Source organism: Lytechinus pictus, chromosome 17 (assembly GCF_037042905.1).
Source record: "Lytechinus pictus isolate F3 Inbred chromosome 17, Lp3.0, whole genome shotgun sequence".
NCBI lineage: Eukaryota > Metazoa > Echinodermata > Echinoidea > Temnopleuroida > Toxopneustidae > Lytechinus > Lytechinus pictus.
In genome coordinates, this window is record NC_087261.1 from 3,114,729 (window position 1) to 3,133,811 (window position 19,083).

Consider the following 19,083-nt stretch of genomic DNA (forward strand, 5'->3'; position numbering starts at 1 on the left):
AGGTAAATCAAACCATAACGATGCTCACATGATGGGTGTGTTAATAAAACATCAAGTTTGTTACTTTTCCAAAATCGTTGATGTATTTTTAAAGGAGATAATAAAGTCATATTTTTACTGTACAGTGTGATCAAATGCTTGAATTTTTAGATTATTTGCCTCGTATACGACATGTTTTGTCCCCTCAAAATAAATAAAAGTGTTGACAAAAATTATGCGCCATTAAACAAAAAGTGATTATTAGTTAAAATGAGTAATCAAAGGGAGGGGGAATGGTAATGAAAGACCTCTTTTTCTTTTGAAAATGTGAATTGGGACCAAAATTGCATTGAATCCGTGTATTTAACGATCTACGGGACTGTTCCACCAAACATGAAGTTACCTATGAGTTGACAAATTACGAGGTCATTAAAGGGGAAGTTCACTCTGACAAAAATATTTGTTGTAAAAATACCAGACAAAATAATGAAAAATATTGGCGAAGCTTTGAGGAAAATTGATCAAAGATTAAGAAAGTCTTTAGAATTTTATTTTTTTTCATTTGTGACGTCACAAACGAGCAGCTGCCCCATTAAGTGCATAAATTTCTTAATGGTTCATGGTGACTAGTTTTGGGAGGGTTTTTGCTCTTTCAGGGGGGGGTTAATGATTTGTCTGTTGATACACTATAGGTACAGTAAAAACGATTTTTCTCATTTTTGAGTTAATGACATTTCATTGTAATTTTTTCTACTACACCATATATGGGGAGGCTGCACGCATATGATGTCACAAATCAAATTTTAAAAAATCAAATAATATAATAAACTTTTATATCATTGATGGATTTTCCTCTAACCTTCAATATTTTATTCTGCTATTTTTACAGTAAATTTTTTGTCAGGATGAACTTCTACTTTAATTTCCTTGGTGGTTTGCATAAGTGGAAAACTGAATTTCCTATAACCGTAACAGCATTTTGACAAATATATATATATATATATATATATATATATAGTGAAAGAAATGGATGAAGAGAACAATGGTAGGCGTAGCTTAAATCAAGGTTAAAATAAAAGAGTTGCCAAAGCTGTTGTACATGTATAATTTCACACACATATATTTATATATAAATGTGTAAAGTTATATATATATATATATGCATTGAGATACTTGTTCAGAACATAAATCTCAATGTAAAAAGATATATCTATTCAACTTTAGTTGAATAAGAGTTGAAATGATTGAAAATATGTTCAATAGACACCTACAGTGATGCTCAAAAGTTAGTGAACCCCAACAGAAAAAGACCATAATTATTTAAAGTGTTCAAGTTCTGCCATGTTTTAGATATTTAATTGTGGAGCCAGAGGATGAAATATTGCATTCAATATAGTTTGTTTCTCTTGGCTCGCATGCTGAATATTGTAGTGTTGTTGTTTACATTCAACTCTCAGCATGAAGGAGTGCATTTTGTGGTGGGGTTCACTAACTTTTGAGCACAACCGTACTGTATGTAGAACTTTTCATTTTGTATTTAGTGTTTGTTATATGTTAATAACTTCAACCCTTTGACATTTAAGAAAATGAAATAGCCAATTAAATCTCTTTACAAATTAGTGCATACATTGACAATAAATACAATTTCTGTTATTTCTTTTTAAATTTGTATAATTGACAGAAGCTCTCCATCACCTATTATCTTCAAAATAAAATTGAAAAACATCTCTTTGTATAATATTAAAAAGAGCTCTGAACAAGCGCAGCTGAATATTTTAAAATAAAAGCTGCGCTATGCAAATATGTTGATAATTATTATTTATTGTATTTCGTCGAGAAAACCATGTTGTATTGAAAGTCCTTGTTACATTCCATAACGACAGTACTGCCGATGGTTTGCTACTCAGAAGGCATTAGAAGGGAAACGTTGATAAGAGAAATAACTGACTGGTTTGAAAATTCTCGTCCAAAGCTTCTCGTTACCCTATCAATGTTTTGTTCCAATGATATTCAACTAAATGTCACTGAATCTGTAAGCAAAAAACTAATGTTAACTTGGATCATATTGCAGCCCACATATTTGTCCGTGTGCTGATTGGTATGTACATGTATATGATCTAAAAGCTACTTTTCATTTATTTATTTAATTAATTTATTTTATTTTCTTAACGCCTCCTCTATTCCAAAAACAAGATGGAAGAGATATCGCACCCCTTTCAACTTGTGAAGACGTCGCTCTCCATAAAATATGAAATGATCTCTGCTTAGGGGCTGCTACTTCAGTAATAAGTTGACAAGAAGATCTAAATGTGATATTATTTTATCTATAATTTAGAATTACATAAAACCCAAACCTTTTTTTTTTTCCCTTTAATTATCGGATGATGTTATTGGTGGTGATGATATGATGATCAGGATGTAATTGAATGTTACGGCGGTGTTAGTTGATGCATATTCGTGGTGGTGGTGATTTTTATGGTGGTGATATATGGTAGGTGGTGGTGGTGGTAGTGGTGGTGATATATGGTAGTTATGGTGGTGGTGGTGGTAGGGGTGATATAAGGTAGTTGTGGTGGTAGTGGTGATATATGGTAGTAGCCTAAAGGTGGTGGTGGTGATGTGGAAGTGATGGTGGTGGTGGTGATTAATGGTAGTTATGGTGGTGGTGGTGTTGATATATGGTAGTGATGGTGATGGTTTTTGTGGTGATATATGGTAGTTATTGTGGTGGTGTTGGTGGTAGTGGTGGTGGTGATGGTGGTGATATATGGTTGTGATGGTGGTAGTGGTGGTGATGGGGGTGATATATGGTTATTATGGTCAGGGGCGGATCCAGCTCCCGCCAATAGGGGGGCCCAAATTTTTTTTCACCCATATTTTCCCCGATCGGCCGCTGAAAGTTGATTTTTGTTTGTTTCTTTGAAGGGGTTGTTGTCCCAGTGGCGTAATGAGTCAAAAGTTCTTGAGGGAACTCGATACGGCGTATCGCTATAAATTAATAAGAAGTTGCGAGCGAAGCGATCGAGCAAAAATTTTGGACATTTTTATTACAAAAATCAAAGTTTGTGATAGATTTTGACATTTGGAAAATAATAGGCCTATATTTCACCCTTATCCTTTTCTTTTTTTTTTCTTGGTCGTGAAAAAAAATTTGGGGGGAGCAAAACGCCGATGTCCTATATCAGTCATTTCTTCGCTTTATTCTTAAAACACAACGCAAAAAAGTGTAATAATCTCATAAGCCCGATTTACATAGTGCGAGCGCGAAGCGCGAGCTGAAAATTTTGGAATTGCATGTATTTTGTCCCAGGGTTGGCACGTTTTAAACGGTGTGTTTTAAAACATGTTTTAAAACGCGTTTTAAAACACCCGTTTTTTTAACCAAAAAAAACGTGTTTTAAAATGCCTCATAGACTTGTGTGTTATAAATATGCATGGTCATGGATGTGATTTTAGATGAATATTTTTTTTAATTCTTTTATTTCTTAAGTGGTATATTATTTTCTTCTAACTAAATCTCTTTTTCAACACCACTCTTTCCTTCTTAATCCCCCTTTCTCCATCACTTTGTCATGTTCCTTGAAATCCTCTTGTTCAATTGTGCACATCAATCTATAGAATATTCTCATTATAACAAACATCTGAGTGTTGTGCTCACTTTTTAGACAGGGAAAGAAACACTATTTAAAATAAGCTCAAATGTGTAATAGTAGTACTTGAATGAATGGAGGAGTTGCAAAAGCATAAAATACTTTACAAATAGACTGAAAAAATTGACATTGTATTCTTGAGGTACATACGAAAGCAGGTGAAACTTTGTGCTTCGTAAAGATGAAGAAAAGTAGTTTAATTCAGTATAAGATTGTCAGCTAGCAAACCTTAAAGGACAAATCCACCCCAAGAAAAATACATGTATATGCTGAAAATTTCTTCAAAATCGGATGTAAAATTATGAAGTTATGACATTTTAAAGTTTTGCTTAATTATGCAAAACAATTAGATATCTTGGTCGGTATGCAAATGAGGGGACTAATGACATCACTCACTCACTATTTATTTTGTATTTCGTTATTTTCTCATTGTCATGTGAAATAAAGTTTTATTCCTCCTGAACATGTGGAACTACCATTGTTTTAAACAATTTTTGGGTCAGTCAAGTAGGTCATTATTATCAAATCTGTAAAAATTGAAATTGTATTGTTCAAACAATAAAAAACAAAATAAATAGTGAGGAACATCATCGACTCTTTCATTTGCATATCACTGAGATGGTTGGTATTACTGTTTTGTGAAAAATAAGCGAAACTTTAAAGTGTCATACATGTAACTTATTTCACATTTGATTTTGATGAAATTTTCAGCATTATGCTTGTTTGAATTTTCTCTACTGATTGAAATCAACATTTTTCTGGGGTGGACTTGACCTTTAACCCTAACAATCCCAGGGGACCGTAATGGCCCCCTAAAAATTTTCTATGATGAATCCATGAGCACGACAGGGCCACGCCATATTGTTCAGGACTATTTTGGGGATGCATGCATGGGTATGTGATTATGATATTACACAAGTGCATATCAGACCCCGAATTGCTCAATAACGTGATTTCATGTATAAAGCCAATGTGAATTTTTTGCCAACATTCGTACCTGTACCAATATTTGTACATGATTGGAAAATTATCGCCAATAATTTCCATTAAAAAAAAACCTAACCAAAAAAACTGTTCATAAGAAATATTAAAAAAAAGTTAAAACAAACACTAAAAAACATTTTGATTAGAAATCTTCAATTAAAGAAATAAGGGCTTTATTTATAGATTTAAACCCAAACTTGTATTTCATGCACTAAAATTGGTTTAATTTATTAAAATGAAATGAAGAATATTGATTAAATGAAATCAAGCTTTGAAAGCCCATAGTCTTTAGATTATGTCATTTTCTTACATTGTGCAAATTCTTCTCACCCCCCTAGATTGACAAGACTCAAATGTAGGTACATGTATGAGGAATAAACTTATAAAATGTCAATGTACTTTTTTGCATTCAATTTCAATGATTTAGTAATTTTTGGGAAAATATGAACCTTTCTTTTGGAAATTCAGTGAGAAAAATTGTAGTTATCTCTTACTTACTCCAAAAATGTATTTAAAACATCAAGAGCTTAAATAATACAGTATTAAATGTATAGTTTAATTTATTTACAGAAAATTTCATCGTTCGTTGGGGGAAAAAACGTTTTAAAACGATTTAAAACGTTTTAAAACAATAAAAAACGTTTTATTTGTTTTTTTAAATAAAAAACTTATTTTATTACAACCCTGTTTTGTCCTGAAAATTGAATATTTATCTGGGCAATGTTTGTGAACTTGAACAAGATCCGTGTGTAACTAGATAATTGCAGAAATTTTTGATATGGGTTCTGGCTTGATCGGAAACGAACCTGTTAAGGATGTTTTGCAGTTAGCCATTATTAATAAGAAGATACATATTTCAACTAATAAATAATGCGAGCGCGAAGCTGAAAATGTTTTGCTATTCCGCCCTGAAAAATTGACTTTCTAAGCACTTTTTGTAAACATTAACGGTATAGGTATAAAACCAAACAATTGATGCGAGCGGGGGAAAAAGTGAGATTTCAGACTTAAAAATTGGATACTCTATTCATGTTTTGTAAATCATGAAAAAGGATGGGTAATTTGGTTTCTTCGACATTAGCTAGCGCAAAGCGCGAGCAGAAAATTTTTGATATTCTGATCTGGAATTGGATAACTTTAGCACGTTTTGAATAAAGATCAAGCTGTGTATTTCAATAAACATGTGTGCGCGTGTTTTAGAGTTAGACAGAATCTGGGCATTCTAAATACATTGCATTTTTTGTCATGAAAATCAATAATGCGAGCGCGAAGCGCGAGCGGAAAATATTTGATATTCCGGTATGAAAAGGGTGAATTTAAGCACTATCTAAAGCACTGTGTAGAAAATTTGTGAAGCAGATGTGGATAGCACTTAATAAATGATGCGAAGCGCGAGCTGATATTTTTATTGTTATTTTGACCCAGGACCTGGACATTTTAGGTCTAAGGACATTTTGTCATATGAAAATGATGACTATCTTCCAATTCATCTTCCTAAGCGCGATATAAAACTTGTCGATATTCCTTTCTGAAAAAGGGACAATTTAGTTATTAGGAATTCATAAAAATTTTATTATCATATTTATTAATGTATAAGCCTAATGAGTGAGTGAAAATTGTTGACATTGAGGCCTAAAACTCGATATTTAAAGCACTTTTTTAATCATGAATAGGATTTATGAGTGATATATTTTAACAATAATGCGAGAGCAAATCGCGAGACGAAATTTTTGATTAACTGTCATAAAAGGGGGATTTTAAGTAGTTTGCTAAAGAATTAAAATATAAAGAATCTTATGGAATAAAAAAGACAGTATGTAGGCCTACTTGGCAAATCAAATAATGCGAGCGCACAGCGTAAAAAGCTGCAAATGATATTCACACGATGAAACGGACATTAAAAGAGCACTTAAAAATAAATTTGTAAATCAAACAAAATAATGAAAGCTCGATGTCCGAGCTGAAATATGCTTTGTATATTGACTTTGTATATTGATATATTTTAAGCTACATATCAGCCTATTGAGCAAGATATGTATCTCATCGAACAGGCTAAGCGCGAGCGAAAATTTAATATAGTGACGTGAAATATATAGTCCAAGTCTTTCCCTGACCTTAATTTAGTCTCCCTCCTCTTATTTTCCTCTTCTTTTTTTCTACTTTCTTTCCCTTTCTTTTTTTCTCCCCCCCCCCCCTTTCATTTTTTTGCTCCGCTAATAGGGGGGAGGGCCGGGCCCCTCGGCCCCCCTGGATCCGCCTATGATTATGGTGGTGGTGATTTATGGTGGTGGCAGTGGTGATAGTGATGATGGTGGTGGTGGTGGTGATGTTGTTGTTGTTGGTGGTGGTGGTAGTGGTGGTTTTGGTGGTGATGGGGATGATATATGGTTATTATGGTGGTGGCGGTGGTGGTGATTTATGGTAGTTATGGTGGTGGTGATGTATGGTAGTGTTGTGGTGATGGTGGTGCGTAGTTATGGTGGTGGTTGGTGGTAATGTATGGTAGTGATGGTGGCGGTGGTAGTGTTAGTGGTGATGGTGATGATATTTGGTAGTTATGGTGGTGGTGGTGGTGGTGGTGGTGGTTATGTATGACAGTGATGATCCGGGGTGCGTTTAGGTCATGTTTGTCTTTACCTTCTTTTTTCCAACAGTCCTTGCATCAAAATCAACCCACGTGTCTGCGATGGACTCTTCTGGTGGGTTATGTATGGCCTACGTCATTCCAATAATTGAAGAATGTGAGAAAGCTCATTTTGATGGGAGCTTAGTACATATCATCCCAAAGCTCATTCCAGTTCCATCTGATTTGGGTTGACCGAAGATAGAAAGAGAGCAAGCTTGGAATTCCAGTCGCTCCCAGAGTCTGTACTAGATTTCCCGGTAAAACTATATAGTCTAATTCAAAATGATGCGGGGTCGAGATTGTCAGAAAATAAAATGAAATTGAATGATATTTTTCAAATGGTCAGGATGAATGCGATGAATAATGACAAGATTAATAAAACAATGAATGGGAACAGAGGAAGGTGAATGAGGAGAATAGTCCACGACAACAAAAAACATTCTGGAAGAAACCTTAAAAATAAAATCAAACTCGTGCAGAAACTTTCAAAATAGCTATGATTGAAAAATCATCCAAATTATCTCTTGCCGGGATCGCATACTAATTGTCGCAATTGGGATGATTTTTTTTTTCGGTACCTTTTTTTTAATATTAAAATAATAATTTTTGGCACAATTAGAAAGAGAAAAATCTAGACGCATTCCACTTTTATTTCGCGCATAATCAACATGCTTTTTTGAAAACACGCCACCGCTGTCTTTATGGCAATAATTATGATGAAAGAAAAATATCATTTGTAGTGTGAACAAATAGGGGTATGTGATGGCTGCAGCCCCAAACTCACAGTAGGACCGTCACACAAAAAATTTGTTAATTGATACCAACACACTTGGAACACATTAAAATAGATAAATAAATGTGGACCGAAATGTGTTTGTATATACCCTTTAAAATTGCAACAACGTAAAAGAAAGAAATAAGAAGACTAAAAAATGCCTTCACTTAAAAAAGATGACTTTTTTTTCTCTGATTGTCATTTTGTTATGGAGATCAAACTCCCTTCATTTTTTTGGTGATGCACCCCTTTCAGAAAATCCTTAATCCATGCTTGTATGTACCTGTGACCATGCTGCATTTATTCACTTTCATCGTTCATGTCTATGTTAATTATTGATGGCAACATAAAGTCTTGTCTAAACGGCATGTGCGTGGAGATTATATGTACTGTCATTTTCATCAGGACTTTGAAGAAAAATATTGGGACAGAAGAGAGAAAGATACATCAATATTTATTATTGTCTGCTCCTATTATGAAATTGTGTTCTTCACTCTTAGAAAAAAAAGTGCAAAACGGGACCCGATTATCTCGTATTTGTAACCCCCGAGAAAAAGAGTTCCTAAAAAGGGTTCTTTATCAAGGAATATCCCGATGACCAGACCCTCCCCCCTCCGCACCCAAGCTAGCCTCCTTACTGGCCTGATGAAGGCCCGATGAACGGCAGAAAGTTTGTACTGAGTACCTATTTTAAGATTGCATGGTTCCACTGACTGAAGTGGCAATTTTTTTTTCATGCAGTGTATTTAGTGATATGCTGTGGGTGCTCATGCATGCAAACAGGGTATGTTTGTATATTTTTATTTACATGTATGTATTATTTTTATTTATTTATTATTTGTGACTGTGACATATTCCTTTCCCATTCGCTTTTTATGGAGTCTGACGAAAAAATTGTGTTTTTTTTTTAATTAGAATGACATGAGAATAAAAAGAATTGAATTGAAAATTTTAATGTTTTACTTCAATTCAATTCTTTATCTTATTTTCATTCAAACGTAATAGAAAGTAAATTAGTTGCAAATTTAATGACTGACATTAAAGAAAAGTAATATAAAATGAAGCACATTTAAGTGGAAATAAAATATTTTGTTAATACAACAAAAAGAATAGTAATATTTCCAATTAGCTATCAATCCGTATTCATGATCTTCAGTCTTGAAGTGCATTAAGTTGCCAATTCGATCGATGTAATTGATATTTTATTTCCTGTAACAACTCGGGATAAAAGAGTGAAACATGAGTATACTCTGCCCGCGATGATTATATAGAAGATATAAATAGAAGTAGTTAATCGTACTCATGGTTTGCTAAATCTATATGATATTGCTCTGTAAAAATTATAAGATTAGTATATGTTTTGATGAAATTTGTGTGTTTTTTATATTCAAGTATTAGTAACCTTTGCATTTATAAAAACAAATGTAGGGCCTACTTTTTCTTTCTACATCTCTGTTAATCAATTTAATACATTTTAGTGCACAATCATCACTGCAGTGTTTTTTGTGGGGGGGGGGGGTTGGGGAGGGGGTAATAAAGGGAGTAGCTCTTAAAGGAGAATGAAACTTTTGGAACAAGATAGATAGTGTGAAAACAGAAAAATCAAAGAAACGGATCAACGAAAGTTTGAGAAAAATCAGACAAATAATGAGAAAGTTATGAGCATTTGAATATTGCGATCACTAATGCTGTGGAGATCCTCAAATTGGCAATGCAACAAAGATGTGTGATGTCCCTTGTGAACAACTCTCCCCATTACTTTAGTATATATTTCACTTAAATTGCCTCTTTTATCACATCTATCAGTAGATCATGTGTTCTCTCTATAGGAGGGCATGTAATACAGATTTTTAAAGAATACATCGTGGATAAAGAGTTTGTATCACCACAAGAAAAAGCAGAAAGAGACATTTTGAGGGTATTTTATAGTCCATCAAAGGGAAAGTTGTTCACATGTGACATCACCAATCCTTGTCGCATTGCCAATGGGAGGATCTCCATAGCATTAGTGATTGCAATATTCAAATGCTCATAACTTTCTCATTATTTGTCCGATTTTTCTCAAACTTTCTTTGTTCTTATACTTTGATTTTTCTGTTTCGACACAAGCCTACTTATTCCAAAGGTTTCATTCCCCTTTTAAGCACTTTAAGCATAAAAGTCCAATTCTCGTTATCATTGACTTCATTTCAACTTAGATAGTTATGTTCGAACCGAAATCTCTTTGTCAATTGTACTTCTTTTTAAAGACAAAAATATTGACAGTTTATGAACTTGATTGCTGCATCCTAAAAGTGAACTTTTCCTGAAACTGATTTAGTTTTTTAATTAGTGGTTGTTCAATGTTGCCCTTATTTATATTAACAAATTGAACTATTTTACTCATTCATATTACAAAAATCTTTAAACTTAAAGGACAAGTCCACCCCAACAAAAAGTTGATTTGAATAAAAAGAGAAAAATCCAACAAGCATAACACTGAAAATTTAATCACAATCGGACGTAAAATAAGAAAGTTATGACATTTTAAAGTTTCGCTTAATTTCACAAACAGTTATATGCACATCCCGGCTGGTATGCAAATGAGGAGACTATGACGTCATCCACTCACTATTTATTTTGCATTTTGTTATATGAAATGTAAAATATTCTCATTTTCTCCTCATTGTCAAGTGATACAACGATTAATCCCTCCCTGAACATGTGGAATTAGCATTGTTTAATACTATCTGGTTCTTTCAAGTTGGTCCTTATTGTCAAATCTATAAAAAATGAAATATTTTATAATTCAAACAATAAAAAACAAAAGAAATAGTGAGAGATGGACATCATCGACTGACTCACCTAGTTGTGCATATCACTGTTTTGTGAAAAATAAGCGAAACTTTAAAATGTCATAACTTTCTTATTTTACATCCGATTTTGATGAAATTTTCAGCACTATGCTAGTTTGATTTTTCTTTCTTTATTCAAGTCAGCATTTTACTGGGGTGGACTTGACCTTTAAATTCCTGTTTATGCCAGATAATGGGAATTCATGTGTTAGCATACTTGATTTAAAGGTTATCTGGCATAAAAAGCATGATAAGTAATTTTCTAATATAAATGTTTTTAATGATAAGTATGATTTGTATAATTTCTTCATTTTTTTACAGTTAAATTTGCTTAATTTTTGACAAATTCAAATTACTTGATATTTCTTAATTATGTTGATCATAGAATATGTTGTATAATTTCATTTAATAAGACTCAGACAATTTGAACGTGTTCGAGTGGGGGAGGGGGTTATTAAGAATTAGCATTTTTTTGCAGTGTTTCAATGTTGATCTACAGTTAAATTAAATTATTAGATCCGCCCTATAATGATAATGATGATGATTCTGATGATAATGATGATGATGATTATGATAATGGCAATATCACTAATGGCTTTAGACAAAGCCCGGCATTATTTATTTTGCACTAGCATTATTTCAAATACTCTAAAAGAAAGTGAATTACTTAAGTGACATACTAATAAGGAGATTTTTAGAGGAGGAAATACGAATTCAACATGTTCAAAGTGGGTGTATACTTGAAAAAGATATTGCGCATAGACTTTAACTCATTCCTACATGTGCGCTTCTTCATTCGTAATTATAAATTTAATTATAAAGCTATCACGGATTGTAATCAAAAGCTATTTTTCACTTATTAATAAGAGCACTTGCTGTTTGATGTTCATTTTAAAATCATTCATCTATACTTAATTATTCTCCTTGTTCTGTACAAGTAATTTAACGCTAAAAATAAAAGCAAAAGAGGGGGTGTGTTTACGTGTGTGTGTGAGGGTGGGTATGCGAGGGCGTGTTTTCGGCAAATCATTCATGAATACTAATGATCATATATTGTGAAGTCTATACGGATGGGGTGGGGTCGGGGCGGGCTTAGTTTAGTTTTCTTAGTACAAGCATTTCATGACATTATTATTGATTTAGTTGTTGGTTAATATTTTTGTAGACTTATGCGGTTAATCTAAAGAGAAAATTTGTTATGTTGTTTTGCTGTAATCATTTACCATGAGTTTATGTAATTGATTTTGGATGAAATCTTTGATAAAAACACATTAAAAGGTGTGTAATAGTTGTGTGAGGAATGGGTGTGCGTGGGAGGGTGCTTTTGTATGTGAAGTAATTGGGTGCCTAATGGAGATGTGTGTGAGAGAGAGAAAGAAGAGAGAGGGAATATGTATTTTTGAGACGGGGGAAAGTATTTACGTTCAAGAAGCATTTTCGTTTTAATGGATGAAGAAAAAAAAACTCATAAAATTGTTATTGATGACAAAATATTACGTTCTCATCTACATTTTCTACATGTTCTACACGAAGAATGAAATCATAAGGTTTCATGTAAAAAAGGGGTCCCCTTTTAATTCAAGAATTAAAAAAAATGTAGAAGAGATGCGGCGCCGAGATTATAGTCATTTGGAGACTAATTTGCAATGTGTAGCATTTTTTACATCTACGTTCTGCTTTGGTATTTGCTTATATACTAGACAGTGTTTCATATGAATATACAGCGGTGCTAAAAGGTTAGTAAACCCCACCAGAAAATAAACATATTTCAAGTGTTCAAGTTCTTTCATGTTTAATTCATTTGATTGTATAGTCAGGTGATAAAATGTGACATTCGATCAAGTTTGTAGTGTTGTTGTCTACATTCATCACTCAGCAATGAAGGATTGCATATCCTGTTGTGGTTCACTAACTTTTTAACACCACTGTAGAGCATTAAATACCAATATTTCATTTAGATTTAATCGAATGTTTGCTAATTCTATCAAATTTTCTTAATCCATTGCTTCCGTCGCTCGCCGATTGAGAGAAATGATACATTAAAAAAATAAAGCCCTGGCAAAATGAACTTACACCACAGCCTTCTTGTATTGTTTTATAGGGATTGATCTTGAATAAAGATAATTATTCTGCAACAAACTTGAATCGCACGATCACACTTGGTAGGGAACACGTACCACCTTTAACTTGGTGTAACCTTTTGCTAATATACATCTTTTAAAAAAAGTTTAAATGGTCTCATGGCCGTATATTGAGCCCGCCCCCTCCTTTTTTGGTTGTAAATGTCTCAGTACCAAAATAAACTTCATTTGGCAGTGAAGCCCTTTTTTTCTTTCTTTGCTTGTCAAATTTCTTGATCAAACCCCGTCCTTGGAAAAAAAAGCTAGATCCGCCCTTGCCATATACATTTTTGATTTATGAAACATTTTTTCATATATACGTATTTGCAACAAGTACAATGGTGAATTTGCAATGTCCAATTATTTTTCTATGACTTAAATTTACATTTTTTCCAACACCATGAGCACTTTTTATTTAGTGGACATGGCACTTAACAAATAACCAATAGTATTATTAGTAAATAATCATGATGATCTTCTAGGCATAGCATTTTTTGTAGCAGGACCCATACGTATATTTTTACAAAATGAGAATGCGGACCGATAGACGTTTCCCATTAGCAAGCACTATTGTGCTTAGGACTACCCATATAAAACTAACTACGACTGTTTTGTAGTTGTAGAGCTAAGACCTCATACGTCACAGTATTGCTCCTCAGGAAGTTGTGAATTTCCCCAATTCAACGTCTGACTAGGGAAACGGAGAGGGCGTGTAGAGCCTACAGATAGATTTGCCTCTAACTCCATGTAGTTACAATGAAAATGATAGCAGTTCTGTGGAGCCCTAGGCCCTATAAGCCTACAGGATTGTTGCGTGATTTACTTTGAGCAATTAACTCTTAACATTTTCTCACTCTTGGAGGGGCATTGTCACCATACTTGAGCCCGAAATTCTCTTCACATCCACAGGGCGATATCATGTTTGAATGATTAGTTTTTATCAGGTTAAAGAACTGAATAACGTGGTTAGTTAAGCTAATCGGAATCGAAGGAATCATCGGGTCATTTTGTTTGAGAAACATAGCTGGAGAGCTAAGGAAGTTAAGTTGGATCATTATTTAGGATATAGCTCCACACCCTACAGGCTCTCCCGTAACATTATTTGAAAGGGGTAAAGATCGAATCAACGATGCATCGGTGACTTTATATCCAACGATCGATTCCCTCTTAAACACGCACCCTATTCCGAGAGTCGAGCTCGCGTCATCGGATAATTCGCACTAAACTGCGATTTGTGCTATTTGTTTGTGCTGCGTAGATTTACATTGAATGGATGTTATTAATACTGTAAACTGTCATCCTGTAAACACTTCTTTAAGAAAATTGGAAAAATTCGAATCGGATACCCAGGCCATTGTTCGTCATCAGGAGCGGAACGGGATATAGTATTTACTATCGGCACTCTCTGCAAGGTAAGACGCTTTAAATGATTCTATAAACTTATTTTAATCCTTTCCTATATACGGTTCATTAATTTGCCTTGCCATAATGATCGGAGTCCTTATAACAGTTCATTTTTAACTGAAGCACGATTCAAGGAATGTGGGAATGATTGTACTGATTATTATAAATCATAGACCTATAATCCGTTAAAAGAGAAAATGAAATGGTAGTATATATTTGTGGATATCAAAGTAACAGAAGACCCGAATCATATAAAGAATGGTCATAATGATACCACGGGCCGTAAGTATAGATAGTCGTACATCATCCATATTTATGCTTCCATATTACTTTAACAGAAACTAATTCAATTAGTTCATGCATTTTATTTTTATTGTCACCCCTTAGAATATAAGCTGAAAACTGTTTCATAAAGATGTTCGTATATAGAGTTAACACAACTTAATGTACAAGTATAGAATGTCATAATATATACCCCCCCCCCCCCCCCATCTGTACGTGTTAACGAACTTGGCAGATTTGTATGGTGAATATAACAGAATTGAATGCACATTCCAATGGAATATAGACTATTAGCCCATTCCAAATAAAAAGTGTTGAGTAGCCTACTTTGCGTACAGTAACGTTTCTATATAGCCACATACAGAACATATAGGTCTACTGTAACTTTACGAACTGTTTTGTATTAACACCGAGAGGTCTGAAGGCTTACAGTAAAAGTGAAGTATTGACCAGCAGCCACTGAGAATCCAATCGATCTAAAATTACTGCTTATCAGTAAATTTCTACATGAAAATAAAACGAATAAGAAATTATGCGTCTAAATCATAAGCATATGTAAAGGATTCCTTGTCGAGAGATAAACTTTTTTACATATTAAATTGAAAATGTTTTTCACATGACGAAATAATACAACATGCACAACATGATTACAATGACTAAGAAATGATTTAAATCTTAATACAGAGTGTAACTGGTCGCTAATCACTACCGGAAAATGATTGCTTTCAAATCCTTGGAATTGAGGATTCAATGTTGGCCGCAGCTCGATGGGAAACATGGGAGGAAGGGGGGGGGGGGTACTGACAAAAGAAGAGTAAGATATGATTCATCAAATTATTCAGTGAGTCAGGTGTTCCGAACTGTCAGTGTTTTTGCATGGCAATACTTGAAGCCCCTTGTTAGACATTAGCAAGGGAAACAGTGGTGGATCTAGGGGCGGAAGGGGGGTATTGGGATTACCCCGCCCCCCCCCCAAAAAAAAAAGAGGGAGGGGAATCAAACTCCAACACCCTTCCCTCCTCACGAGGGACGCGCAAGACGAAGGTGGATCTACGGGGGGGGGGGTACTCAGAAGAAACAAAAATGCCTTCATTTTTGAGTGATGGCTCTTTTTCAAGCCTGTCAATCCACTCCCCCTCTTATCAAAAGGCTAGGACCGCCACTGTATCCAGACCGAATTAGGCTACTTTCAACAAGGTTAACGGATCCCAACGAGACCAGTCCACTTCTAGTCAATTCATGGTAAGGTATGAGTTCAAATCACCAATATTCCTTTAGGTTATCACATGACACTCCTCCCCTTTATTTCAATTTTTTTTTTTTTTGGGGGGGGGGTAGGCATTTCAGTTCTCACTCGATTTTAAAATCACAATGTTTAATGTAATATGCATCTGCTGTTCAGGAATTTCCATCTTGTACCTCACAAAAATATGGACATATGAATTTGATACAAATTAAATCTTTACTAATGTCTATTTGTTATTAATAGCGACAAGATAATAATTTTCATATCCGTTTAAGCGATAACATACACAACATACAAAGGATATTCCGTCTCATCCGTACTAATCTGATATTGAGCTGAATCGTTATCGTGATTATATGCAAAGAATACAATCAACATTTCGATATAGATCTGTTTTATTATATATTTAGAAAACGACTCGACAAATTCTGCATAACTACGCAAATACACTTTCGATAATTACGGAATGGCATGAGGCCTACTATATGATAGCCTATATGATTAATCTTTTTCATTTAGTTATTTGTGTTAGTTCACGGATTTGTTGAAAATCCCGAACAGACCTTTCAAGTAATTAATATTGTGTGGAACGCTTCTGCTTTGATTTTCTGTAATCGTGTAATTTAATCCTAGACGTGTTTATCTGGATTAAAAGCCTAATCTATGGGTTAAGGCGGAGTCCTAATCAAGGGCGATGATGGGGGGGGGGGCATGGGACCCCCCCCCCCAGCGAAGTCTGGAGAGATCCCTTCGCTGTTAATTTTGAAGACTAGACCCCCCCAAAAAAAAATGCATATAATTAGTATATTTCTGAACTTAAGCTTATAATGTAGAACTCACAAAAAATATTACAAAATATAGATTCATAATGATTATTGACAGCATACACATCCAATAATATTGAATAATTTTTATTTACATTTGTGGTATCGAATAGCAGTGAGTGAACAATGTCATAGCAGTTGGCAGTATTCTTCAATCTCATATATAAAACTGGATATTGTGATTAATAGATTAGTTTCATTTACGGTTACAGCATAAAAGTTTATGGTGTATAATTCCTGGCCAGGATATATAAACAACGGGTTAGCCATATATTTAACAATTTCCTATTATGCAGCACGTCATCAGTGATGGCGGGGGACACGAAAGTTTTTAAACCAACATATTACTTGCATTTTTTTTTCTCATACTTCAACATGCAGAGGATAACTTCCGTCACTTTCATCCTTTCTTCAATGCTACATTGAAATTATATCATTAAAACAATTCCTTCGTTATCAGCTCGGTCGATTCGCTTTTCCACTTATATCCGTTCTTAAGTATCACAAAGATCATACCTATTCACTCCCCCTACCCCCGACAAAAAAAAATCATGCAGAACTGATAATATTGATCACTCTTCTATACTACTAATATGGTAAAATCAGTGTTTCCCCAAGTTGCTAGTCAGTTATCATCCAAATATTCTTGATGGTTTTATATAAAATTTCTTCTCTCCAGGTCATTAATATCACTTTTTGTAAGATGATTAAACACATCTCATCCTTGTTATGATATACTCATAAACGTAAAACACAATCTTAAAGTCTCAACTAAACAAGATATATCTTGCAAAGCAATCGAACACTATCTTGATTAACTAAAGCATGGACCTTTACTTTCTAAACTATTCAGTTTTGTTTTCTTCTTCTGATCGTAATCAATATAATTTCTTCGAAGTAACGAATTGTGATATTCCAATTGTTCAACTTTTCAACTTTCCAACTTTTCACAAAGAATATTCCCCGATAGATAAGTTATCAAGGAAAATTGATATTCTGGACGACAAGGACATCTAGCAAAAACATGTTATTGAGGATGTAAATTGCCATGTATTGCCAACTCGTCCACTCATCACATGGTCTATACCTTCAGTTAGTATAATGCCATTCCGTCCATCAACATTTGGTCCAATAACCATTTGGTCAAATCCTCTCTCCGTCTAAACACCAGGGTCCCGTATCACAAAGGTTAGCGATTGATCGTACGCAGGGACCTGGGAAGCGGGGGTGCTGGGGGTGCTGCGTGTATTATTTTCCATAGGCAGCACCCCCACGAAATCAGGTTCCCTTTCAGTTTGTATTTTGTATATATGTTATAATGTACATTATTATCACATCCGACAATCGCAAATCATTTACATACAGTAGTCTTTCACATATCCAATAACATCCCTCATATAACGCGACTCAATCAAGCTCCGGCACTCCGATACATACGTGGTCGCGCGCGATACGTGATAATCATAGTTTTTTACACACTACTTGATAGCATAGCAGGGAGGGACATATGGGATAAGGGTGTGGTTGGACTTGGAACTTCCATGTTTTATGTCGAATCAAGTGTGCGCGCGCCGTGTTTTGTATAAACGATTACAAGTCAGACAACAGAAATAAAATTTCACAGTCTTTTTCGCCCTGCCCCATGGCCCTGGGAAGCGCGGGTGCTGGGGGTGCTGCATGTGTTATTTTCCATAGACAGCACCTCCTGGAAATCTAGTGGTATAAGTTGATAAATGACAGAAATGTAATGAAAATGAACGACGTTTTGTAACCCCCCCCCCCCCCCCACTTCAGAATTTTCCGACACAGTACTTAAAATAGTGTTTAAATTCACCCTTTTTCAGATCGGAATATCAAATATTTTCTGCTCGCGCTTCGCGCTCGCATTATTGATTTTTATAATAAAAAATGTGAATGCCCAGATACTAGGTCTTACTATAAACACGCGCACGCATGTTTATTCAGATACGCAGCTTGTTTTGGGGCTACTCCGGGCTGAAAATATTTATATCAAATTCAATTTTATGAAAATCTGATAACAAATAGTTAAGTTATTTAATTCTAAAGTTTAGCAATATTTAATGAAAATGGTGATATGCATGTCGTCATGAATATTTAATAAGTGGGTTGACATGGGCGGAAATCTGTCCCCAAAGGTAGGGGGACCAGGGACTGGAAAATTTGACGAGCAAAAAAAAAGGGATCACCCTAAATGTAAGGTCATTTTAACCCTAACAAAATTTGACAAGCCCCCCCTCCCCCCCCCCCAAAAAAAAAAAAAAAGGTTTTTACCAAAAATGTAAGGTCATTTAGTCCAAAAGGTATTATTTCGATTGTGAAGTGATGTATTTTTCTCCAT